The 27480-nt window shown below is 41.5% G+C and overlaps 1 protein-coding gene across 6 annotated transcripts in view; it reads left to right on the top strand.

Moving 5' to 3' along the window:
- Window positions 1–27480, top strand: part of mctp1a (multiple C2 domains, transmembrane 1a) — a 213682-nt gene that overhangs the window by 4066 nt on the left and 182136 nt on the right. Inside the window, exon 1 of one of the 6 annotated variants that reach the window (XM_077231640.1) lies at window positions 15285–15398. The exons of 4 other annotated variants lie outside the window; for them this stretch is intronic. The gene's annotated coding sequence lies outside the window, so the exon portion shown is untranslated. Of the gene's footprint in view, window positions 1–15284; window positions 15399–27480 lie in introns of those variants that run through there. One more of the 6 variants, XM_077231642.1, reaches the window with a different exon arrangement.

Below are 27480 nucleotides of genomic sequence, written 5' to 3'. Positions count from 1 at the left end.
GTGTTTCTGAGGAATCTTAGACCATTCCTCATGAGCATTGGCCTCCAGTTCAGTAATATTCTTGGGTTTGAGTGCTGCAACTGTCTACTTCAAATCCCACCAGAAATTTTCTATGGGGTTCAAGTCAGTTGACTGTGATGGCCACTGTAGAATCTTCCAGGACTTCTTCTGCAACCAAGCCTTGGTGGAATTTGGGGAATGCTTGGGATCATCGTCCTGTTGAAAGGTCCAATGACGCCCAAGCTTCAGCTTTCTCACTGACGACATGACGTTTTCTACTAGGATTTCATGATACTTCAACTAATCCATCTTGCCTTCCACACTTCGCAGGTATCCAGTGTTGTATAAAGTACTAGAAAGCAATACTTGAGTAAAGTATCGTCCTAGAAAAAGACTTTGGTAGAAGTGAAAGTTACCTTTTATAATATTACTTAAGTAAAAGTCTTAAAGTATCTGATATATACTGTACTTAAGTATCAAAAGTAATTTTCTGATATTTAATGTACTTAAGTATTTGAAGTAAAAGTAAAAAATGTTTTTATTTTTTTTAAAGCAAGCGGTTAGAACTTTGATTGTGAAATTTATTGTGGCAGATCGAAAGGGAACTACTCGGTTACTATCGTAACCTCAGTTGCCTGAGAGAGGGAACGAGTATTGCGTAGCCGGCCGCACTATAGTAACCTGGTGAGTTGTCGCTTCAGTTGTTAAACCCACAGGTTAAACCTGCTATAATGGCGAATTCAGGGTAAGGCCACGCCCCCTTGGCCGGCTCTGACGTGTAATGACGTAGGGCTAGCTCATTGGTCACACATCAGAGGCACCCGCGCCATTGGATGTGCCAGCGCTCAATGTGCTAGCTGTGCAGCTGCAAATGCGTTTTACACTTAAGCTTCAGTAAATCGAGGAAAAGGAGTTTCCCCCCGGTCCTCCAGTAGGTGCTTCCATGGCGGTTTCAGTTGTGCTTCCTCCTCCTTTGGCAACAAACAAACATTACACTGAAATAGACCGTGCGGAGCGTGCGTAGGAGCAGTGATTTGCCAAACCTCCCTTATTGCAGTCGCACACATTTCTTCTGTAGTAACAAGTAACGAAGATTCTTAGTGGAAATATAACGGAGTAAAAGTATAAATTTTTATCTAGGAAATGTTGTGGAGTAAAAGTGAAAGTTGACATAAATTTAAATAGAAAAGTAAAGTACAGATACGTGAAATTTCTACTTAAGTACAGTAACAAAGTATTTGTACTCCGTTACATTACAACACTGCAGGTATCCAGTGCCAGAGGATGCAAAGCAGCCCCAGAACATCACCGAGCGCCACCATGAAAAACTGTAGGCAGAGTGTTCTTTTCAGTATATGCTTCATTCTTCTTCCTCCAGATATATCGCTGATCCAAGGGCTGGAAAGTTCCAGTTTTGTTTTATCGCTCCACAGAACAGAATCCCAAAATGTCTGTGGCATCTTTATATGATTTTGAGCAAATTGGAGCCGACTTTTTTTGTGCTTCTGGGTCAGTAGTGGTGTACGTCTTGGAGTTCTGGCATGCGTTAAGTACGCACCTTTCTGTGCAAGCTGGAACCTCAGTGCCTCTTGCCACCAAGTCTTGCAGCATGTCTTTTGCAGTCACTCGAGGGGTTTTCTGAATCTGCCTTCTCAGAAATCTGGTTGCGGCCGTTGGTAGCTTCCTTTTTCTGCCCGTCCAGGTAGTGTAACCATTGTTCCTTTAATTTTTAACCTGCGGACTTTGCTTCCAACGATGTCTCTAGGAACATTTAGTGCCTTCGCTATCTTTTTGTATCCTCTTCCTTGTTTGTGAAGGATGATATTCTTCTCTTAACTTTTTGGACCATTCTTTTGACTTAGTCATATCAGTGTTGCAAACCAGTTCAGATATTTCATGTGTTCTAGCTCAAGCACACCTGGTGCAACTAATGAAGCCCTTGATTAGTTGCATCAGGTGTGGTTGAGCAACACCTGTTTTGCAGATCAGTTTCCTCTTGAAACATTTGTTGTGTTGAGCTATTTCAATTACTTTTGAACGATTTGTTTATTACAAACAGCTGAAAGTCTGTAAATTTTGCCAATAAACCGGATTTGCAATGGGGTTTGAATAATTTTGATTAAGCATGTCTACTTATGCTTACTGTAACTATTTCAGGGGCTAATAGAGAGACCCACAAATTATTAGTGAGATGAGTGATATCCATTTGGATCAAGGTTGTTCAGAGAGATATGTGACCCTGGATCACAAAACCAGTCTTAAGTAGCACGGGTATATTTGTGGGAATAGCCAACAATACATTGTATGAGTCAAAATTATAAATTTTTCTTTTATGCCAAAAATCATTAGGATATTAAGTAAAGATCATGTTCCATGAAGATATTTTGTAAATTTCCTACTGTAAATGTATAAAAAATTTATATTTGTGAGTTAATGCAGCACAATCGCGAACATAAATAGACAACTTTAAAGGTGATTTTCTCAATGTTTTGATTTTTTTGCACCCTCAGATTCCATATTTTCACATAGTTGTATCTCGGCCAAATATTGTCCTATCCTAACAAACCATACATCAATGGGAAGCTTATTTATTCAGCTTTCATGTGATGTATACATCTCAAGTTTAAAAGAAAAGACCCATAAGACATCCAGGTTTTGTCATCCAGGGTCACATATGTACTATATGTACATTTTTCAGTTATAAACAGGAACGTTTCTTGGATTTCATCAGTACTAGGGCACAAAGTCCCCATCAAAAAGTATCCAAATATTTTTATACTATAATGTATGTATGGACATAAATGGCATACATGGTATTTTCCCGCAGTAGAGAGTTATTTACAAACTGCATACAATAAAGAATTATGTCATCACTGGTGAACGAAATGAGACATTTGCAAGTTTTGTTTCCTACAATGGACAGTATATAAATACAGCCTAAATACAGCTATAAATGTATAGTCTAAATATCCATCCCATTCAGCGCCCTTGTTTGTTTTCTGTTTTATAAAGTATGCATTACTATTTCAGTGCAAGAAACCATTACAAAAATTCAGTGCATGAGTGAATTGTAGGAATAAATCAAACTGAATCACGAAAAAATCAGATCGGTTTGCAATACTGTTTGACCTGTAAAATCAAACTGATTAATTTGTGAAACTGCAATCACTAGTTTTTGGTTATAAATAACTGATAGCAAACATACAAAATGATTGATAAAGTATTATCAAGGAAAACTATTTTCAGGTCAGTATATGTAATCTCCATCGCCAGACAAGGATATATCAGTAATACTTCACTGGGGCTCTAGTGACTCCCCTGGTTACAAAGCTAGAATAATATTTCTAACTTATGCCGTTTGCAGTAGTTTTTTTTTTATGAAGACTCAGGTATTTATAGAAAGATCAAAATCTATGTATGAAATACTATACAGTATGTGGCTTTGAGAAGTTCAGTGACATTGAGAAGGCAAAGAAAGAATCAGTGACCCATTTAGCCGGATCCATAATTAAACCCTTTAACATATCTTTCCCTCCATAGCAATTATATAATACTTTACTGCCATACTGAGGTCCTTTTCCTCTGTGTTGTTCTGTTTGGAAATGTAAGAGATACGGGGCTAATTTTCCATGAATTATAGAATTTGCCGCATTTAGATCTATGTGATTTCTGTTTAGAGTAGAACAGATTATGTAAGGTCATGAAGAGTGTGTACAACCATTTCTGCTCCTGAGTCGTGTCATCACGTTTTTATTACCTCACAATAGAGGTTTCTGTCACCAGCTGCGTGTGGAAGAAGCTTCTGGTAGTAAATGTACTTTCTGGCTCTCAGACAATAATACTGTACATTTAGCTAATATGCTGACTTGTTTTAGCAAAGTGTCAGGCATGCATTGTCTTTAATTATCAAGACTGTCCCTTTAATAGATATAGTTTTATAAAAACAATAAAAACAATAAAAAAACTAAATTAAATAATCTAGTCTTGCCCTTTGACTTTATACAGGCTTTGGACATTTCACTGTTTGTTTTGCTTCCAGACAGATTGTAAATTTGCTGGGGATTTTATGCAGGTTTATTGCAATGTTTTATAAAATAAATTTCACACTGTGAAATTCTGATCAGCAAACAATCTCTCTCGCCTGTATATTTTTGACTTCCAAGGACACTTCAGATTTGATTTTCCACCTTAGTTTTGCACACATTCGTACAGATGTAAATACATTTCCAGTTCATTCGTGTGAGCTTCACAATCTTCATTTGGTGTTGGCCTAATTTGGTTCCACTGAACTCCTGACAATCTCTGATGTTTTGACACACATGCTGCTCTATTAATGGCAGGCCATACCCACCGTATTCCAGAAAGCAATGTTAACTTACGGTCACATATACCCTTAACTCTTGGTTGATTGACCCAAACCTTGCTTACTTGACGAATGCAGGTTCCAAAACCGCTGTCTGGAGTAAGTTCAGTCAACCCGAAGAATGAAACTCAGAGTTAATGGTGACCACACAAAGACATTCTCAACCGAGTGCCGAATCCTGGAGTCACCATGGAAACAGACGCTAAAGAGAAGCTCGCCATACCTCTTTTTTCTTCTTTTGTTTAAGAGCGATTTACATTTAGTGTTATTCATAATTTGAACAACAATTATTATATTGTTTATTTGATAATATATCAATTAAAAAAGAGATATGGATTGACATCTGTGCTTTCAAAGATAATATGGCTGCATTTAAGTTTAATTTTTATGTTTAGCCATTTAGCCAAGAGAATAAAATAAGATCATCATGTGCTGAATACCTCTGAAACAAACTAACCCTGGAACAAAACCTGCTCCAGAGAGTTCATAGAGTAAGTTGCTATGGCTACTCACTTACCCTGAAAATTACCTCCGTTTTTGGAACCGAAAGTTAAGGTTATCCGTTTACTCTGGGTAAACTTACCTGGGTATAGGTTTCACGTATACTGCTTTACGGAACACCCCCCAGGCCATTTAAAATAAACATTCCTTTACTACTACATGTTCCCTCATTTTTGTAAAGTAGTAGGGAGGTTTAGTGACTTTTGACTTCAAGTCATGATGCAAAGGTCCCCTTTGGTATGGAAGTACCTTAGGGCCATAGAAATAAATTTATCCTAAGACACAAGTGAGATCACATTTTGTATCTTATATACGCACATTTTTTAAAAAATGGCCGCCGACCATACTTGAGAGGCCCATATCTTTGCTTCTGTTATAGCTATAATGACAAATTTGGTATCAACGGGTACATTTTTGTGGTCAAGGAGTCCAATAAAATAGGTTCCAAGACTAAAAAACAATAATGTTGTCCTTAAAGGGTTAGTTCACCCAAAAAAGAAAATTAAGTCATTAATTACTCACCCCCATGCTGTACCAACCCCGTAAGACCTTCGTTCATCTTCGGAACACAAATGAAGATATTTTTGATTAAATCTGAGAGGTGGATCACTGCTACATAGGCTGCCTAAGGGAATGAAACTTGACGGCCCAGAAAGTCATTAACGAACATGTTTAAATATTCCATGTGCCTACAGTGGCTCAACTATAAGTTTATCAAGCGACGAGAATACTTTTTTTCCGAAAAAAAAAAACACATAAATAACAACTTTATTCGACTATTCCTTTTCTTCCTTGTGGGCCTGAGACGAGAGTTCAAGAGATTTCCACGACGCATGCGCGAGAACTGAGAAGAGGACGTTCTTCTTCTAATACTTCTTGTTCAGTTCTCGCGCATGCGTCGTGGAAATTTCTCGAACTCTCGTCTCAGGCCCACAAGGAAGAAAAGGAATAGTCGAATAAAGTCGTTATTTATGTTGTTTTTTCCGAAAAAAAGTATTCTCGTCGCTTGATAAACTTATAGTTGAGCCACTGTAGGCACATGGAATATTTAAACATGTTCTTTAATGACTTTCTGGGCCGTCAAGTTTCATGAGATGAAGGCGGTCGAGAACGGCTTGCTGTTCTTCCTTCCCCTTCTAAAGGGCAGCCATGTCCTTGTCCGCACGGACAACATGTCGGTGGTTTCCTACATAAATCGCCATGGCAGTCTGAGATCACGGAACCTTCATGCACTGGCTGAACGCATCCTTGTATGGGTTCAGCGCAACCTACTCTCGCTGAGAGCGGCGCATGTGCCAGGCCATCTTAATGTGCGTCCAGACAGGCTGTCCAGGGACAAGGTTCCCCCAGGGGAATGGTCCCGAGTGCCGTCTCTAGCTTGGGCCTCCGATCTGTTTCGCCTCAGGGTCAATCAGAAATGCGTCGCAGCTCTGAAACCTTGGAAGGCGACCGACTGGTACTGGTACCACCGCCTCTTCAATCTGACATTCTCTCTTCGGATCTGACAGCGAGTCTGACGTGAATCTCCTTTGCCTGGTTAGGGCCCTTAGAATTTACGTGGAACGTTCGGCTGCTTTCAGACGGTCAGGACAGCTATTTGTTTCGTTTGGTGGCCGATCTAAAGGTCTAGCTGCCCATTTTTATATCCCCATATCATATGAACTCAGGGCGCTCGCCCTTGGGTCAGTGTTGTGGTAGATTTAGCACGCACGGCATTTTAAATTGGATTCCCGTAGCTAGCTTACGCAACATGAGAGTACTCTCGTAAGAGAACGTCACGGTTACTAACGTAACCTCGGTTCTCTCTAGAAGAGGGAATGAGTGTTGCGTAACCCTGCCGTGCTTGTGCTACCATCTGGTTTCGCTTCAATCGATGAAAACCAAGGAGCATCTTATCGAGCTCTGGCTTATATAGGCATAAGCCACGCCCATTCGCCCACACGCCCACTCATTGGTGCTTATGTCACGTGCAGTGCCTCGATAGGTTGCAGCAGTTGCCGCATAGCATCCAATAGGCGCGCGAGCTGCCTCGCCTAGGTCTGCTAGCTGCAGCAAGTGTGTTTTAAATTAATAAAAATTATAAGGATAATTTTTGGCTTCAGTATTCTTGAGAAAATATGTTTTCCCTCTAAGGTTTTTTTTTCCATAGTCAACTAGCTAGCTATTTATTAGTTATCTAACATTAAAAACATTTTTCTATTTAATGAGTCATACGAACCTCAAAGTGTTAAACTGTCACCTCTGACCTTCAACAGCTGTCACAGCTCCTGGTGCAGATGGGATGTGTTGTTGCAGGAACTGATATGCTATAGGCTACTCCTGACTGGTGGTAATCTCATGCTACTTAGGACAAATGTAATGCACAGAAGTGTCTGCACTGCTTAAATACAAAATTAAAGTTTTTGAACAAAAAGATAAGTAAAGTCACTCTGATGACAATTTTTATGTGAAATGTGCATATTTACCCCCAATTGTCATGGTATGGGGAAAATTATTATTTTTTTAAACTTGAAACCAATTTTATTGGATTCCTTGACCCCAAAAATGTACACTTTGACACCAAATTTGTCATTATAGCGATAACAGAAGCAAAGATATGGGCTCTAGAGTATTTTCGGCGCATTGGCGGCCATTTTTGAAAAAACATGTTTATTTCTGATACAAAGTGTGATCTCACTTGTGTCTTAGGATAAATTGATTTGTATGACCCTAAGGTACTTCCATACCAAAGGAGACCTTTGCATCATGACTTGAAGTCAAAGGCCTATTTTTTGGGCTTAACGTCCCTACTAAAGGCTTTTTTTTCAGCAAAGCTGCAGTGATCTAAGAATCTTGAATTAGCTTCTCAATTGAAACATACAAGTTTCAAAGCACTTTGAGTAACAGTCCCTCAGTCAGTCAGTTTCTTTTAGTGAGAAGTTGAGTCAAATTTCCTGACAACACAACGGTAAACCACAATAGGTTGTGCTTGTGTGTGACTTGAGCCCTTTGGTTACTTATGCGAATAGTAAATACTCCATACCATCACAGTTTGCTATCAACATCCTGTCCCCAGTGGCTCATAGGAAATGATCTGAAATGTGTAAACCACATAACATCATACATAAATGTGCTCAAAGACTGCTTGGCTTAACGCTGTAGTGTTTCTCTGCTTGAAGCAGAAATGCTGGTGTAATATCCTCATGCCCGGCACAAATGGGATGGACGCCCAAGCAAATCAAATCAAATCAAATCAAATCCTTTTATTGTCACACAACCATATACACAAGTGCAACAGTGGGTGAAATTCTTAGGTGCAGTTCCGAGCAACATAGCAGTATGACACGATGTGACGTAAACAATTACAGCAAACATCAGATTTACATAGATTACACATCTAATGTGCGCACAATTACCCAATTACAATAAATAATATACAATATACACTATACACTATACAATATACAACAATTTACAATATACAACAATATACAAAAAATACAAAAAGAGGTATGTATACATGCAATAGATACACGTAAGGTGGATATATAAAAAAAAAAAAATTAATATATATATATATATATTGTAATATGCAGTAGGTTATGTTGTGGTGTGTTGACAGTTAGACTGTTTATGGTTATTGATCATGAGGGATCAAGAGTTTAGAAATCTAATTGCTTGTGGGAAGAAGCTGTCATGGAGTCGACTGGTGTGTGTCCTGATGCTGCGGTACCGCCTGCCTGATGGTAGCAGTGAGAGCAGTCCATGGCTCGGGTGGCTAGAGTCTCTCACATACGTGTTCCTTTTTTCCAGGTGGGAGAGAGCAGTGTGTATTGTAGATGCAATAGCATCATCAGTGGAGCGGTTATTGCGGTATGCAAACTGCAGTGGGTCCAGTGAGGGAGGTAGAACAGAGCAGATGTAATCTCTGACTAGTCTCTCAAAGCATTTACTGATGATGGGGGTCAGAGCAACAGGGCGCCAGTCATTTAAGCAGGTGATGTTGGTTTGCTTCGGTACAGGTACAATGATGGATGTTTTGAAGCATGTGGGGACTACAGACAAGGAGAGGGACCGATTGAAAATGTCCGTAAAAACACCAGCAAGTTGATTCGCGCACTTTCTGATGACGCGGCCCGGAATACCGTCTGGACCCGCGGCTTTACGGATGTTCACTCGACGGAAAGATCGGGTTACATCTGCTACAGAGACGGAGAGTGTACTAACCTCTGTAGCTTCAGCCGCGAGAACTCTCTCCGCGAGTTCTCTCGCGGAGCTGTAATGACTCAGAGGGTTTTCTAGATCTATAGACTTTGTAGGTTTGATATCTCGTATGTAGGTTTGTGATGAGACCGGGTAATAGATAAGACATAATAGATAATAAAAAGAGGCTGGCACGAAAGCAGGTTTATCTCTCTTGTGAGCAATTCACCTTCAAGTCAAGTCCTATTGTATTGTATTGTAATAGTTGGAGTTATGTTTAGCGATAGGGGTAGATCCAGAGAGGAGTAGCTGGTGGGCATTCCAGAAAGCAAGGTTAACTTACTGTCAAACATACCCTAAACTCTTGGTTGATTAACCCAAACCTTGCTTACTTGAGGTATGCTGGTTCCAAAAACGTAAGTTCAACAGACGCTATAGAAAAGCGTGCCATACTTTCTTCTTTTGTTTAAAGGGGTGGTAAAACACAATTTCACCTTTCTAACTTTAGTTGGTGTGTAATGTTGCTGTTTGAGCATAAACAACATCTGCAAAGTTACAGCGCTCAAAGTTCAAAGCAAAGGGAGATATTTGCTTTTAAAGAAATCAATTTCAAAGGACTACAGCAAACGTCCGGTAGGGACTACACGACATTCCTCCAGGGTTGCTGACATCACTAACCCCAATAAACCCCTCCTCCGAGAATACTAAATAAGGGGGCGAGGCCTATTGCTTTGGAGAAGAGTTGTTGTGGTATAGTAGGCTGTTGTTGCCGCAATGCCGTCGGAACGCTGTTACTTTCATCCGGATTGCAGGTCCACTTTGTTCAGCCTTCCTAGGGACGGGGGAGTTAGGGATCAATGGTAAAAATTTATTTTTAACTTGGTCCCTCGTAATTATTACCCAAATATTGCTCTCTGTGCTGCACATTTTACGGAGGAAAGCTTCCACAATCTTCGCGAGCTCAATGCAGGATTCACACAACGGCTTGTCGTGGAAGATGGAGCAGTTCCAACTTTAAGAACAGAAGCTGTTGTTTACGGGTCACAACTATGATTTATTTTTCGACGATGTGTTTTCCTGCAATAGTTCGTATTGTTAATTGTACGTTGCAGCAAGGAAGTAAACAAATGACAACGCTGTTTGGCTCTGCAAACCAGTTTGTTAATGCTCATTCATACTTAACGTTATCTGACAAACACCTAACGTTATAATTTTTTTTAAATCTCAACAGCGAACTTGGAATTAGTGTAAATTATTATTTGATTGGAACTTTAATTGTTTTGTTTATCGCTTGTTTATCTACAGGCATGCTAAACATGGTTCTGTGTTTGGTTAATAGTTCTGGCGACAGATATTTGGCTACAATCGTTCTAAAAATACAAAAGTAACGGTGCCATACAGTCAGTAACGATCCGGAGTCTTTACAAAAAAAAAATCCCTTTGAGGACTGTAACGTTAGTTATCCTACAAACTTTACTAATTTTACAAACTTTTTTGAAATCTCAACAGCGAACTTGGAATTAGAGCAAATTGTTCTTTGATTAGAGCTTTCATTTATTGTTTATCGCATGTTTATCTACAGGCATACTAAACATGGTTCTGTGTTTGATTTGGCTAACTTACTGTAGTAACGTTAAAGCCAACGTTTAGTGTTTGTTTTGGGTTAATAGTTCTGGCGACAGATATTAGGCTACAATTGTTCTAAAAATACAAAAGTAACGGTGCCATACAGTCAGTAACGATCACTATAGATCCGCAGTCTTTACTCAAAAAAATACCTGTGAGGACTGTAACGTTAGTATAATTTGTTAGAACGATTATATGAAATTCTTGTTTATGAAGCTTATTTTTTGTAATACTATAATAATTAATACAATTTAATAACAGCGTATCTAAAAAGTAATGAGACAGAAACAACAACAAAAAACAAACCTTTCTGGAACGTCGTTTAACAGCCGTTCTTGAACAGGTTCTGCTCAATCATCTTCACTAACATTCTCTGGGTCCGATTGGTTTTATTGACGGCATTGTTTATAATACACCAAAGTACAAACTACCGGTAAAGGTATGGGGCGTGACTTTTCCGAAAAACGTGCACTAGGCGGGTAGCGAATCACAACACACTGGGCCAGCTATCCAATCTGAGCCCATTGCGTATTTTTGAGGGACTGGCTTTATAGAACCCGGAAACCATCAGACCGTTTTTACAAGGAGGGACAGATCAGTGTAGAATAAAGGTAAAATATATGAAAAATAATGCCATTTTTTAAAAACGAAGAATGAACACGTTACAGTGCACCCCACAAACACAATCAAGTATTGGAAAAAATGTGTTTTACCACCCCTTTAATGACGATTTACTTACCTTGGTGAATATCGCTACCTATTTGGTGGTTGTGCAATCATTTTTCAATCTTTTAGTTTCATAATCTTTAATCGTGGTGAAAAAGAACTATATTATTAGTTTGAAGCTAATTATATAATAAAAAGAAAGACTGATTAGACTAAATAAGTTTGTGATAACATGGCTGTAAAACTATATTTTTTTTTACGGTTAGTCATTTTGCTTCCACATTGCTTGAAAAGTAAGATATATCATGTTTTTTTATTATAGACATACATTATAGCATAGAAAATGTCCTGTTGCAAAAATAAATAAAAAACACCTGAACGCAGATCAATGATGGGTGAGATGATTTTACAGTATATAGTAGAATAAAATGAACATTACCTTGTTTTAATAGTGCTTTAGATATCGATATAACTATATAGATAAGATTATGTGCAATCTGTCATGCCCACTGGAGCCTGCTTCGGAGGAGGTTATGTTCACAGAGTAAGTTGCCATGTTACCCTGAAAGTTACCTCTGTTTTTGGAACCTAAAGTTGAGGTTATCCGCTTACTTACCCTCAAACATTCACGGTTATGTCACACAACCTGCTTTCTGGAACACCCCCCTGGACGTCACGCTGCTAGGTCAATATAAAAGACTACAAATGTCTTTTATTAGCCAATGGCTAGTAAATTGTACGATTTCACTCGACCTGTGATTGAGTCAAAACATAAGTTTAGTGTAGATATAATTTAATTCCCTGCTGAGCTTTACGCACCATCGCTTGGCTGAGAGCGTCGTCTGTGACTTTCTCTCACACACGCACTCAACGTGAGAGGAAGAGAGAGGTTTACACATGCCACGTAAGGAGAGTTGACATGCTAGACCTAAATGCAGGGCTCGACAATAAGGACTGCCAGATTGCCAAGAATTTAAGGAACTGTCACTGTCCTGATCAGGTCAGTGCTGCATCGTCATGAAAGTTTATCATTTGCATTTGTTTTTAAGGCTTGTTAATTAAACATTCAAATGCAAGAAGAGACGAAAGAGCTCAGTTCGGTCCTCGCTCTGAAGCCACAACTGACAACACGCGAATACTGAGTTCTCTTTCACAACGTCTTTCGCTTGAGCGGACAATTTCACACAAAATTATGTCAAAACTCCCATCTTGACGCGTGAAGTATAATTGTAGATGAAGTTCAACTAGTGCCTAATTATTTTTAGATGCTCTTAAATGCGTGAAATGGACTTGACATCACGGCTCAGGAATCAGATACACTGTCCAAATGTCCATAAAAACAGGGCCAAATGTACTGTGATAATATTAAGGAATTTCCCATAGGCCTATTGATTTTTCACAGGTGTTTTACCCAAATTTTGAGTTACACATTGCATTGTATTTTAGGGTAAAACGAAATGTCTATAAATGATAAGATAATGACCTGGCACCTTTTTTATTTTTTTACAGATTTTTTTTCTTAGTGTAATCACTAGTGAAGGGTTTGGTATTGTGCACATTCTGTTGGTGCCATCAGCCAATCAGCATTGTCATGACATCATCTTTCTGTGGCTCTTTAGTCACAAACATTTATGTCTTGTGCCAGCCAAGGAAATGCCATTGAGATGAATGGGAATAGCCTTGAATATTAAACTTTTTTTTTCAGTACCATTCAATTTCATTAATTTAATCAGGAATGAGATGTACAATATTTAGGAATATAAAATAATATATTAATTGTATTACAATTATATTATATATTAATTAATGAATACGTTTTATATATAACTCATCAAAATCAATGAAGGAAAAAATTATATATGGTTTCTTCTCATTTTTTTTTATTAATTATGACAGACAGTTAATAAATATGAAAGGATTTTATAATTTTTTATTTGTAATTCTTAAACCTGTGCTTTTGACATGCAATTGGTTTAATACTAAGTAATTGTAAATTATTTCTTTAGTTATTTAATTATTAATTATAAGGTAAACTCCTCTCTTTGTTCAAAACAAACATGTGCATCCTGTTCTCTGGGTAATGTATATGTTTATTAGACTTCTCTGGGCTCCTCTTCTGTCGGCCTGTTGAAAGCACATGAAGTGCCTGCTTTATAAAACCATTTTTTCTTCCTTGCTTTCATTTTTATCAAACAGTGGCTAACAAATTACAGGATAAAAGGCCTTCACAGAGTTATTTTACATGGAAGAAAACTGTAATTTAACCCTACACATCACTAGTTTGTTTTCTGGCGTGTGTATACAGACAACGTTTTTATAAAGGAACAGGTGGACTGTGAATATTTACAAGATAAAGGTGTGCCTTTATTAAACATTTTAACATGGTAATTCAGCAAAACATTTGCAGTTCAATAGCAGTTATCAAGAAAAGAGGGTCTAAATACATTTGCAAATGAAGCTGTATGAAAACACATCTCTGCTTCTCATGTGAATACGTTTGTGTGTGTTTTAAAATGACCAATGAATGTGCATGAGCCGAATGCTATAAAGGGTAGCAGTGTGTGTAGTTGGGTTCAGTGAGCAATGCATTATGAAGACCCACTGGATGAAATGTTTTTTGGATTCCTACCCTTGTCATCAGAACAACTGTGGTGTGCTGTGCTGAAGCAGGACGTGTTGATCCAGTATGGAGTGTGTAAGTGTTTAAGCCATTGTGTGTCTGTGTGTCTGTTGTAGTGGAGCTCAGGATCCGCTCACTGTTTTGTAGAAGCTATGAACTTCAGACAGGGTTCTTTGCAGAAAAAGTTGCTGGTAAGTGAAAGATAAGTGGACACATGGGGCAATTCATTACAACAAACATCCGTTAAAATTTGCACCCGAGAAGTCTCTAAGAAGAACTGTTATGTAATAATGTTTATATGGGAAGAAATCATATGAAAATGTTGCAGTGAAGGAAACCTTTGGAAATATTGCTTTAATTAGTTGCAGTGACATTAATATTTGCTTTGTGTTTTTTAACAGAGGCAGCTGTTAAGAATATTACTTTTATTAAACTTTAGCATTCATGGTTTAACAACAATGGAATCCATCCCTTGAGCAAAAATGTTCTTTATAGTGGAAAAAGGTACTTTAGTATTAAAATTATCTTCACACTAACAACATAATGGTTCTTTGGGGAACTTCTTTTCTATGGCATCATTGCAAAATCTTCTTTGACCATTGAACCCCCCTCCCCCATCCTCACAAATTGAATTGCTTATCGTTCAATTAAAGGAAATAGAATTTTTACCTGAGAATTTTATTGTATTGGTTGTTAACTTTTGGATATTTGATCGTTCATTCTCATTTCCTCTATTTTTACATTTAGATTACCTCTGCCATCATCTAGCATGTAATCTTTATAAAACCTTTCTAAAGGTTTTATCCCATTTGTGACCTAGAATCTGTTGTAACAAACTGTACTTTTAACCCTCGCTTGAAGCCTTGCTTCATTCTTGTCAAATTAAATATGATCGATTGTGAGCAGGACTCTGAGGAAATAGCAGCTGTGGCAACATGAAATCAATCTGTAGTTTTATTGATAATGGCCGCATGCTGGTATAGTGTTGCAGTGTTGCAGTGTTTAGGGTTAAGTTTGTAGAGGTGTTTATCTGTTTGCTTCTTCATAAAGTAGCAATCCATCCCTCACTTCCTCAAAATTGTGCTGCGCACTCCTTCACAGGACTTAAATAATTCCTCAAACATCCATGAAAATATAAAGATTAAAAAGTAAGGCAATGATGGAGAGTAGTAGCCTTCTTGAAGCTAGTAGATAAACTGTATAAGTATAATTAAATGCTGGCTGCGAGCAGGCCGTTTCACCGCTGTGTGAAATCTAATTTGCACAGGGCTGAGTCTCGCACATGGAGGTTTGCATAGAGGAAAATGCGATTCACATGAACTCTTCAGGCACACTGGACATCAATTAGCAGTTGTGTGGATGGATTCTCCGCTCCACTGGGCTCCATATTGCATTGTTTGTTTGTGTAACGCAAGCTACAGCACACCCAGGCTTTGTTAGGTGAGGTTGTTTGTTTGTTTAATCTTAGAGAAAACACTTACAAAACTTTAAAAAACACTTAAAATGAACTGTATAATATATATAAACCATGCATGAAGCTGATACATCTTGTATGCGTTTTCATGTTAGTGTTGATGCTAGTTTACAAATTGGCATTAGTTAAATGAATATAACCATGCTTAGCTTACCAATGCATACCAGATGGCATCTGTTCTTATAAGACATCAAAAGTTTGCTAACAGGCCTGTTTCATGTGACATTATTGTGACAGACTGAGGCATAGCTTCCAGAGAAATTGAAGTGCCATTCAGATTCATGTCTTAAAAGGAGCCCGAAGGACCTCAGCACAGAAGTTTTTTTTAAATTTGATTCAAGGTCCATGACATTATTTGAAGTCAAAGTTGCAGAGTATCTGGTCCTTTTGCTTCTAATTTCTACTCGACCTCTGTATCCAATCCAACCATATTAGTTGGCACATCATATTACTGCTAATTTGCATAAATGTTGTTTCGAGTTCTGTAGTTTTCGAGTATTTTGCTAAAACTTTATTTTGTAGTTGGAGTATTTGCATGTTTCCAGTCAAACCAGAAATGTGAAATTACAGATGTACAAACAATGACATCATGGTTAGAAAAGCTGCAAGCTTTTTCAAAAAGCGGTGGGGTCAAAACTGTTGGTAAATGTGGTCCGGACGTGTCCCATCCATCCACCTGTAAATTAGGTTGTATATTGGTTGTCACTCAAATCACCAGAAATCAGCAACTCTCTAGGAAATTGAAATTTCGGTTGATTTGTCGAGATCGCAATGTGAATGCATCTTTATTTTAATAGTTCTCTCCACCATTGCATAATTGGGGTAGAAGGTGGGCTGGGCTGAAGGGCTGGTAGGAATGTGTGGGAAACCTCGAAAACCATCGAAATATGTCATAAAATTTACACAACTGAGTACTAATAATAGCGCTTAAAGTGATAGTTCAACCAAAAATGAAAATTCTTTCATCCTTTACTCACCCCTAAAGTTGTAGCAACCCTGCATGAATTTCTCTCTTGTGCTGAACACAAAATAAGTTATTTTGAAGAATATGGGTAACCAAACATATTGCTGTTGCTTTTGGCAAGTTCTCAAACATAACCACCAACATAGATACAAACTATCAGCTTTGCTATCAATTGACAGCAGTTAGTGAATAAACTTAATGCATTCACACCAATAGGTGTCACTATAAAGTCCAAGACTTTTGAAGCTCATGGGATGAATAAGAACCACCTAGATGCAACATTTAAGGCCCAATCACAAATCACAAAAGGCCAGCTTTTCAGGTGTTATATGTTTAATGTTTCCTAGAGTGTAATGCTTTAGCAAAAAACAAAAAACCCTGTAATTTATTTATTCAAAGGTAGACTTTTTTTTTCATCAAACAGTACCATGTTAAACTACAGGGACAGTCCCATTTTGGGATTAAGTGCTTTGCTCGAAGATATACTGCTGATAGATAAACAATTGTCCCACAGGTTTGACCCTGCAGCCAGGGTCTATAACAACTATACTACAGATGTACAGACATTCTTATTGCATGTTTGTGAAAAGACAATGACAACCACAGATTCTCTACACTTGAAGTCTAATCTGGTATTTGTTCTTTTCTCCCTAATACCTGCCTTCAGCCTATAGTTTAACAAACCACTAAAGTGACGTCCCACACACAGGTCTCAGTTTACACTCTGACTCTGCTTTACTCTGATAACCTGTAATTAGAGCTGCCCTGAGTAAAAGCTGTGAAGCACGATTGTTATGAAAGTCAAACTTGCTGCTGTAAGGATTTAATTAAACCGTGTTTTTAATACTTCTTAGTTCAAGGCCTTATGAGAGGTTTATGGGTTTTTGGCCATGTTTGTCTGAGTAATCTGTGAGCTAGTGCAGGGTTTCCCAAACTAAACATTAACTGACAACAGAAAAACAAACATGCAAATGTGTTGTTAAATTATACAAATATTACCTAAAGGTGTTAAAGGGGTACTTCAAGTAAATAGTTTAAGAAAATAAGTTAAGCTGACAAAAAATTCTTGGAATCCCTTTACCTTTACTAGTGTACTTTTACAAGATATGCACGTTTAAAAGTTTAAAATAGTCTTTTTCTTCTAAGAAAATGAACCCAGAACACTGATTGAGGGAGTGCACAGATCCTGTTAAATTGTTAGATTATCATGTTAAATTCATGTAAAAAAATAAAATAAATTTGACCTTGCTCGTCAAGTGTTTTTCACAGGGTCTTTAACTCTGCCGTATTTGTCAGCATTTTTTCATAATTTCTTTCACAGACATGATTTGTATAGTTTAGCTGTAATTTGCTTAGATGTGGTGGCTCAACTTGAAAATTTCAAGTACATTTTTAAAATCTGAATATGATCAGGTTTAAGGGTTTTTGTGAGAGCTAAGCCGTATAAATGTTATACAGTATATGTTATATGATGTTTCCTCCGTACCAAAATTCAAATCTTTCTGCACAATTAAAGTCTCTCAGAATAGGAGAGTTAAGGAGTACAATTCACTCGGCTGTTAAATATTCATGATGCCGTATCACATCCTGTGAGCATGTATAACTTTACTGTGTCGTGTACCATCTAAGTTTGTCTTCCTCTTTAATGCAGCTCTAGTTTCATCATGGGGAGTTAGTTTTAGGACTGGAAGAGAAAGGAATATCTATGGATCTGGCTCCACCTTCTGGCTCTCATATTAAACTGCGTCTTATCAGCAGTTGAGGAGTCTTATTAGGTTATTTTTCACTTGTGGTGTGACTTAATTAGCCTTTCATATGACTGTCACAGTAACACCAGAAGAAATCCAAGCCATAATGCAATGCATGATACTGTTCATTCTTGTTCATATACGTGAGTGTTTTCATTTGAATTATTGATTGGTTGTCTGATGTATTGTGGGTTCGTTGATTAAACAAGACATAACATATGAGCCAGGACTTTTCCGCATACAAAATTTAAAGGGATAGTCCACGTAAAAATTTAATTTCTGTCTTCATGACTTACTGTGAAACTTTTTTTTTTGTTGGCTTATATTTTTACATATAATGAAAGAGAACGGAGACAAAAACAGCACAACATAAGTACTCTTTAAAAATAACATTTTGAAGATGTAAATAAAACAAAGATTGTAATCTTTTCTGTGCTCTTTTTTCTCTCATTCTCTCTGTAGTGCAGAAGTGCATTTTGTCAGCAGGATGTTTATGTGTTCTTTAGCAGATCTAATTTCCTTGGCCTCTAAATTCTCCATCTGGACACCTTCCACAGTCTTCCAAGAGCATGTTTTCTCGTTTAGAGCTGAAAACAGGCTCCTACTGTAAATGGCTGCCAGCTGGTTGTGCATGTAAACACCATCTTATCCAAGGACACATGTGTGTTGTGTCTGTGTGTTAATGCAAAGTGCTGACAACATTCAGAGAAAATTATAATTGACACAACCGTATGTTAAACAGTTGGAATGGTATGCTCATGTGAGATCAAAATCTGTGAAAAATAGCATTGGTTGGGTCATGGATTTTTCATTAATTTATCATTAATTATACAGTAATAAGGAAAATGCTGTGAGACTTTTCAGTGAGTATCTCACATATTATTAGTAAAAAAATGTAATTACGTCACGATTATTCAGTTATTTTGATCTTAGTTTCATTTTCATAGACTTTTAGTTTGTTATTTTCAGTCACATGTGTGCCTTAGTTCAGTTTCCCGCCACTCTTTAGTTGTCTTGGTTACTGATATGATTAGCTAATCAGTTCAGCTGTGTATCATTCATTACCCTGTCTACCTGCGTATTTAAGTTCCTGTGTTTTCAGTTCTGTTGCTCACAAAACTGCCTATGAGGCTACTTCTGAAGTTTGAATGCATCTATTCCATGGGAAATCTAAATAATTTAGTTCACCCAAAAAGGAAAATGTTGTCATCATTTACTCACCCTTATGTTGTTCCAAACCTGTATGAATTCCGCTCTTCTGTTGAACACAAAAGATGATATTTGAAAGAATGTTGGTAACCAGCCAGTTGACGGTAGCCAATACCCATTGACTTCCATAGTATTTTTTTCCTACTTTGGAAGTCAATGGCTACCATCTACTGTTTGGTTACCAACATTCTTTACAAAGCCCCGATTATAAAGCCTTTGCAGCACCATAATCCTGGTAGAATGGGCCCAGACAGCCAAATGTGAAGGCTGACCAGCCGCTTCATAAGCAAGTGAGAACCACTTGCTCATCCTCTGCTTAGATGCAGGGTAACCTTTTCTTGGTGACCTGAAACAGACGAATAGTTAATCTGATTACGCCACAGGGCAGCTCTGTGTGCGCAGGCATCCAAAGCCCACACAGAGCACAGCAGATTAAGTTCCCTTACGAAGGGAACTCAACGATGCGTCCATCGACGCCATGGGAACGCCCCCAGCGTGACTGCGTCTGAAGCATCTATGTCAACTAGTCCAATGGAAAGAATGAGCGTCACGGGCGGGTGACGTCATGACCAGGATATGATAAAAGCACATCCGGTGCAAACCGGCATTAGCTTCTGTTGCCTCAGCAAGCGATCTGTGTTATACTGTCTCTGTCTATTTATTGTTGTCTGTTGCAATTTATTCGGAAACGTTATGGCGAAACAAGTGTACAAGCAGTGTGTTCCTCCCTGCCCGCGTTATTTAACGGGTGGGGACACACACGAGCTTTGTGTCATTTGTTTGGGAGTGGAGCATGCGGTCTCAGCCTTCGAGGGGGCTGAGTGTCAACACTGTGAAATGCTACCGCTCCGCATGCTCCGCTCTCGCCTGTCACTCTTTGATGAAAAGAGTGGGCAGGCTCGCGATCCTCAGGGATCAGGACCCGCGTCTGCCGAGGCGGCGCGGAGAATGCATTCCTGGGGATCGCAAAAGGATCTTTCGGAGGGGTTGGAGACGGGTCCGCGGGCCTTTTCTCCTTCCTTACCCGGAAGATTCAGCGCTCTCCCCCCGGTGTCGGAAGCACGCACTGCGGTTTCTTCCGCCCGGGGAGAGAGCCCTCCATTACTTCAATGCTCTTCCTCCGAGGAGGTCGATGTTATGAGTATGGAGAGTGAAAGCACACACATGGGGGAAAGAGATTCACAATTTATTTCCCCAGCATATGATGAGCTGGTGGATGTTATGTCACGGGCTGTGGAGAAATTAAATATTGAATGGCCATCTGAGAATAAAGGCGCTCGTCCTAAAAGTAAATTAGATGAGCGCTTTTTATCTTCCACGACATTATCTCCACCACGAGGGCTTCCCTTTTTTCCCGATCTTCATAATGAAATATCGAAATCGTGGAATAAACCTTACTCTTCACGACTTTTTAGCCCTCAAGTTAACACTTATTCGAGAATAAGAGGGCTAAAAGAGTATGGTTATGAGGCGATGCCCCAGGCGGAACAGAATTTAGCCAGCTATCTTTCGCCTGGTCCCGCATCGTCCCTGAAAGCCTCGGCTTTGCCCACTAGACCGCTTAAAGCCACCTCGGTTTTAGTGGGCAAAGCTTATACGGCAGCAGGTCAAGCTGGAGCATGTCTGCACACAATGGCAGTGCTTCAGGCTTATCAAGCTGACCTGCTGGGGGATCTGGATAGTAGTGAGGGAATTTCTCATGACGATATTCGAGAACTTCGTCGGGCTACCGATCTTTCTCTCAGGGCTACTAAGGAGACCGCCAGAGCAATTGGGCGGTCTATGGCAGCCTTGGTAGCTACTGAGAGACATTTATGGTTAAATCTGTCAGAGATTAAAGAAAAAGATCGAGCTTTTTTATTAGATGCTCCGCTTGAACCTTCTGGTCTCTTCGGCGACGCAGTCCACGCGGTCGTCGAGAGATTTCAGGAGTCTAAAAAGCAAGCTGACGCTTTTAAAAAGTTTATCCCTCGCCGTGTCCAGCCCCCTGGGGCTGCTGGGCGTGAGCAGCCCCAGCCGTCGAGCTCATCATATCGTGTGCATCAGAAAGAGAGTGTTGCATCTCGTGCACCTCCACGTAGAGACTGGAGACAGACGCAACCCTCTCAACCGAAGTCTTCTAAGTCGAAGCCGGATCTGAGGACCGTTCTTCAGGCGAAGAAGACTTCGGTTCAAAAAAAAAAAAAAGGTCCTGATGTTCACGCATCAGGCCTGTGAGGACAGCCCCGACCGAAGTGGAGCGGTGTACACCTCATTTTACGGTGCCCGTTCCATTTCGGGGTCCTCACGAGACCGTTCTGCCAACCCTGCCACCCTCGGTGCTTCAGGGCGCAGCGGTCTCCAGCGAGTCGCTGATGCTATGCTCAGGTAGTTCCTGCCATTATGTTTCAGGCTCCGGAATTGGCTGTCTCGATAACACCAGAGACCAGCCTCGAGAGGCTGGTTCCCTTAGTAAATTTTCTGGCAGCGTGGAAGCTTCTGCCGAATATTTCTCATTGGGTCCTGCAGATTGTAGAGAAAGGATACAGAATCCAGTTTGGTTCTCGTCCTCCTCGTTACAACGGGGTGCTGCCCACAGTGGTGCATCCCGAGCAGGCTCTGGTAATGGAGCAAGAGGTAAAGGCCCTGTTAGCAAAGGAAGCTATAGAACAGGTGTACTCACCCGACAGAGAGTCGGGTTTTTACAGCCGTTATTTCATTGTTCCAAAAAAGGATGGGGGGTTGCGTCCCATTTTAGATCTTCGTCTGTTGAATCGTTCAGTACAGAAACTCAAGTTCAAGATGCTGACACTCAAACAGATCGCGACTCAAATCAGATCCGAGGACTGGTTTGTCACGATAGATCTGAAGGACGCCTACTTCCATATGTCCATCCTCCCTCAGCACAGGAAGTTCCTAAGGTTTTCTTTCGGGGGCAAAGAATACCAATATCGGGTTCTTCCTTTCGGTCTAGCTTTATCACCCCGCACGTTCACGAAATGCGTGGATGCAGCTCTAGCCCCTCTCAGGCTTCAGGGCATACGTATTCTGAACTACATCGACGACTGGCTGGTTCTGGCGGAATCAGAGCAGTCGGCGGTTCGGCACCGAGGTGTCGTTCTCGCTCATATGCAGATGTTGGGGTTGAGGCTCAACGCCAAGAAGAGTGTTCTTTCTCCAGTACAGAGAACCACTTTCCTTGGTGTGGTATGGGATTCAGTGACGATGCGGGCCACTCTATCGCCCGTTCGTGTAGCTGCTATCCTGACAGCCACCAAAGAGCTAAAGCTAGGCCAGTCACGCACTGTGAAACAGTTCGAGAGACTGTTGGGTCTCTTGGCGGCAGCGTCCAACGTGATTCCTTTTGGCCTGCTGTACATGAGACCTTTACAGTGGTGGCTAAGGACCAGAGGGTTCTCCCCGAGGGGAAACCCACTTGGTATGATCAAGGTCACGCGGCGGTGCCTTCGTGCCTTAATTATATGGAGGAAACATTGGTTCTTAACCCAGGGTCCGGTATTGGGAGCTCTTTGCCATCGTGTTACGATCTCGACAGATGCTTCCCTCACCGGCTGGGGAGCGGTAATGGAAGGCCGCTCGGTTCAGGGTCTGTGGAAAAGTCATCATCTTTCGTGGCACATCAATTGCCTGGAGATGATGGCTGTCTTCAATGCGTTGAGACAGTTTCTCCCAGACCTGAGGGGCCATCATGTGCTTGTACGAACAGACAACACATCAGTGGTCTCTTATCTGAACCGTCAGGGGGGTCTGCGGTCGCGTCCGCTCTGCAAACTGGCGCACCAGATCCTCCTGTGGTCTCTGGGGAAGGTACTCTCCCTGAGGGCAGTGTATATTCCTGGGGACCAGAATGTGGGGGCAGACATCCTGTCGAGGCAGGAGCTGAGGCCAGGGGATTGGAGACTCCACCCCGAGGCGGTGGAGAAAATTTGGGAGTTTTACGGCCAAGCAGAGGTGGATCTGTTTGCGTCTCAGCACACGACGCACTGTCCACTTTGGTTCTCCCTTACTCACCCAGCCCCTCTGGGGCTGGATGCTATGGTGCAGACGTGGCCGAGGCTACGTCTGTACGCATTTCCCCCTGTTGCTCTGCTCCCAGGAGTTCTGGAACGAGTCCGCCAGTACGGAATAAGCCTACTGCTTGTAGCACCACGCTGGCCGAGTCGGATCTGGTTTGCGGACCTGATCCATCTCTTAGACGGTCCTCCCTTGGAGATCCCGATCAGGAGAGACCTTCTGTCTCAGGCCGGGGGCACAATATTTCACCCTCGGCCAGAGATTTGGAACCTGTGGGTTTGGCCTCTGAGGGGGCCCAACTCATAGAGAGTGGTCTCTCAGCTGAGGCTGCTGAGACCATCCTAAGCTCCAGAGCTCCAGCTACTAGGAAACCATATGCGCTGAAATGGAAAGTTTTTTCTGTATGGTGTCACCGACATCAGTGGGATCCGGTTAACTGTTCTGTGAACACAGTACTCGAGTTCTTGCAGGAGCGCTTTACGTCAGGTTTATGTCCTTCCACACTTAAGGTTTACGTGGCGGCCATTGCGGCTTACCACGCCCTGGTTGGGGGTACATCGTTGGGTCGAGACCCCCTGATTACACGTTTCCTTCGTGGCACACTGAGGCTGAGGCCTGCAACTCGCACTAGGGTGCCAGCTTGGGATTTGGCATTAGTACTAGAAGGCCTGTCTAGGGCTCCATTCGAGCCCTTAGATTCGGTTTCAGAGAAATTTCTTACCCTTAAGACTATCTTTCTGCTAGCTATTTCGTCCCTTAAGAGAGTTGGAGACCTTCAGGCCCTTTCGGTTTCCCCCACTTGCCTTGAGTTTGCACCGGGGATGGTCAAGGCATTCTTATATCCAAAACAGGGATACGTCCCTAAGGTGCCGACCTTGATTCCGAGGCCTATCGTGCTGCAGGCTTTCTGTCCTCCTCCTTTTACATCTGCGGACCAGGAAAGGCTGAACCTCTTGTGTCCAGTGCGAGCACTGGATACTTATGTTCATCGGACATCTTCTATGAGGAAGTCCGACCAGTTATTTATTTGCTTTGGATCACCTAAGAAGGGTCTTCCTGCTTCTAAACAGACGGTTAGCAAGTGGATAGTCGAGGCTATTTCACTTGCATACGAGCACTCTGACCATCCGTGTCCCTTGGTGGTCAGAGCTCACTCAACGAGGGGTATGGCGGCCTCTAAAGCCTTGTTATTTGGGGTTTCCCTCCAAGACGTTTGTGATGCGGCAGGCTGGTCCTCACCGCTCACATTCGTCAGGTTTTACAGTTTGGACCTGGATGCTGCCCCAGGTTCTCAGGTGCTTAGTGCTTAGTTACAACAGACTGACACTCAGGTACTTGGAATTCTGGCGCTTTGGGTATTCTCGTTCCCATGGCGTCGATGGACGCATCGTTGAGTTCCCTTCGTAAGGGAACGTCTCAGGTTACTATTGTAACCATAGTTCCCTGAGAACAGGGAACGAGACGATGCGTCACCCTGCCATACTTCCTGCATCCCTGTGATCGGGTTGCTTCGGCAATTTTCGAAGCTAATGCCGGTTTGCACCGGATGTGCTTTTATCATATCCTGGTCATGACGTCACCCGCCCGTGACGCTCATTCTTTCCATTGGACTAGTTGACATAGATGCTTCAGACGCAGTCACGCTGGGGGCGTTCCCATGGCGTCGATGGACGCATCGTCTCGTTCCCTGTTCTCAGGGAACTATGGTTACAATAGTAACCTGAGACGTTCTCTTGATAGAAGAAATAGCAAGAAGAAAAAGTTTTTAATTTAAGGAACTTTTCTGAAACCTCTTTAATGGGGTCGAAGGGAGCAAAAACCAGGCCTTCCAATAAAAATCCCAAGCCAGTGCTCTAGTGCGCAGTGCAGGCCTCAGCCTCAAGGTGCCATGTAGAAAATGAGAAATGAGAGGATATTTCCACTATGATGCACCACCCAGAGGAGTGTTGTAAGCAGATATAGCCGCCACATACACCTTTAAGGTGGAAGGAGATAACCCCGCAGAGAAACGTTCTTGCAGATAATCGAGTACTGTACCAACAGGACTAGGGATGGGAATCGAGAACAGGTTCCACTCGAGAACCGGTTCTAAGTTTTTCTTTTTATGTAGATCATTTTCATTACTTAAACATCTAATTGCTCGATTTTCAGTGTCCTACCTATAATTAATATGGTGGGACAACTAAAAATCTTTAAAGTCATTTTTCTCAGTTCCTGTAACGAATGGATAGAGGGGACAATAGCAAGTAAAATAGATCTTTATTTGAGTAAGTATAACCACTCTCAGAGAATAGAGAAGCAGACAAGTTCTCAGTGGTATAGGAGAATCGTAGCTGTAGTTCATAAGATCCTTCTCAATGCGGTGGTAATCTCCGATAGTGGTGGTGGTGGCAAGGCAGCGCATGTTTGCGTGGCCAACTCGATCCGATGGTCAGACGTGACGTGAAAAACGCAGTGTCGGTGGAGAGTGAAGACAAGGACTGCAACGGCGAACCTCCAGAACGAAGACAGGGCAGGAAACACAGGGGGCCGAAGAGACAGGAACACAACAGGTAACATCCACAAAACAACGATCTGACAAACACAAGACGCACGAGATGAGTATAAATAGGCAGTGGTAATGCACAACACCTGTCGCTGATAACCCCGGAGGATAATCAGCGACCACGCCCATACACACGTATCATGTATCATTCACAAATACACACACACACAGCGCAAGGGAGCGTCAATGAATTCCTCAACCGTGACAGTACACCGTGACAGCGTCTCCTGGAGCTCCCAGAGGAACCTACCTGTTGACAGTAATCATCAATAAGGGACTGATCCAGAATGTCCCTAGCAGGAACCCAACTTCTCTCCTCTGGACCGTAACCTTCCCAGTCCACCAGATACTGAAATCCGCGTCCCCTCCGTCTCGAGTCCAGAATTCGATTTACCGAATATGTGGGTTCCCCATCTACGAGTCGCGGCGGTGGGGGAACCGGGGCTGGCGGATTAATGGGTGAATAAAATACGGGTTTCAATTTGGAAAAATGGAACACGGGATGAATTCTTCTGTATGCAGGATGGAGTTTGAGGCGAACTGTCACCGGACTAATGATCTTGGTAACAGGAGATGGGCCAATAAATTTGCTAGCTTATTAGAAACGGAGCGGAGTGGAATGTTCTTAGTAGAAAGCCACACTTTGGAACCGACGACATACACGGGAGGTCTTGACCGGTGGTGATCGGCCTTAACCTTGGTGCGCGCCCTTACTTGGAGCAGAGTCTCACGGGCTCTGTGGGTTGCTTTGGGGGTGGTAACCCGAAGATAGACTGACAGTGGCTCCCAGTAATTTACAAAATTCCTGCCAAAATTTGGAGACAAATTGGGATCCCCTGTCAGAGACCACGTCCATCGGGAGGCCATGTAACCGAAAGACGTGATCGATGACAGTCACCGCTGTTTCCTTGGCTGACGGCAATTTGGGCAAGGGAATAAAATGAGTAGCCTTCGAGAACCAGTCCACTACGGTTAAAACAACCGTATTGCCTTGAGAGGGTGGGAGGGCGGTAACAAAATCTAGCGCTATATGGGACCAGGGTCTCGAAGGGACAGACAGCGGTTGAAGAAGCCCATCTGGGGGTTGATTGGAAGTCTTACCAATCGCACAGATCGAGCAGGCCAAAACAAAATCTCGAATGTCGCAAGCCATAGATGGCCACCAGAATTGTTGCTTAACTAGAAATCTAGTTCGGTTTACTCCTGGGTGACAGGCTACATTTGAACAATGACCCCATTGAATAACGTCGGTCCGTAATCCCTCCGGCACAAACAATCGGTTCGGTGGGCACCGGGACGGAGGCGTTACCCCTTCTAAGGCCGTCTTGACCTTCGATTCGACCTCCCATCGGAGTGTGGAGACGAATCGAGTCTCCGGTAAAATGCACTCGGGAGTAGACAGGCGTTCGGATGGATCAAAAATACGAGATAAGGAATCGGGTTTGATGTTTTTAGAACCCGGGCGGTACGAAAGAGTAAAATCAAAACGACGGAAAAAAAGAGCCCACCGAGCCTGCCTGGAGTTGAGTCTTTTGGCAGATTGAATGTATTCTAAGTTCTTGTGATCA

This window comes from Siphateles boraxobius, unplaced genomic scaffold (assembly GCF_051911475.1).
Source record: "Siphateles boraxobius isolate OS27281-9 unplaced genomic scaffold, OSU_SipBor_1 16, whole genome shotgun sequence".
Classification (NCBI taxonomy): Eukaryota; Metazoa; Chordata; class Actinopteri; order Cypriniformes; family Leuciscidae; genus Siphateles; species Siphateles boraxobius.
The sequence above is the reverse complement of the archived record's forward strand: the minus strand, read 5'-3'. Positions and strand labels throughout refer to the sequence as shown.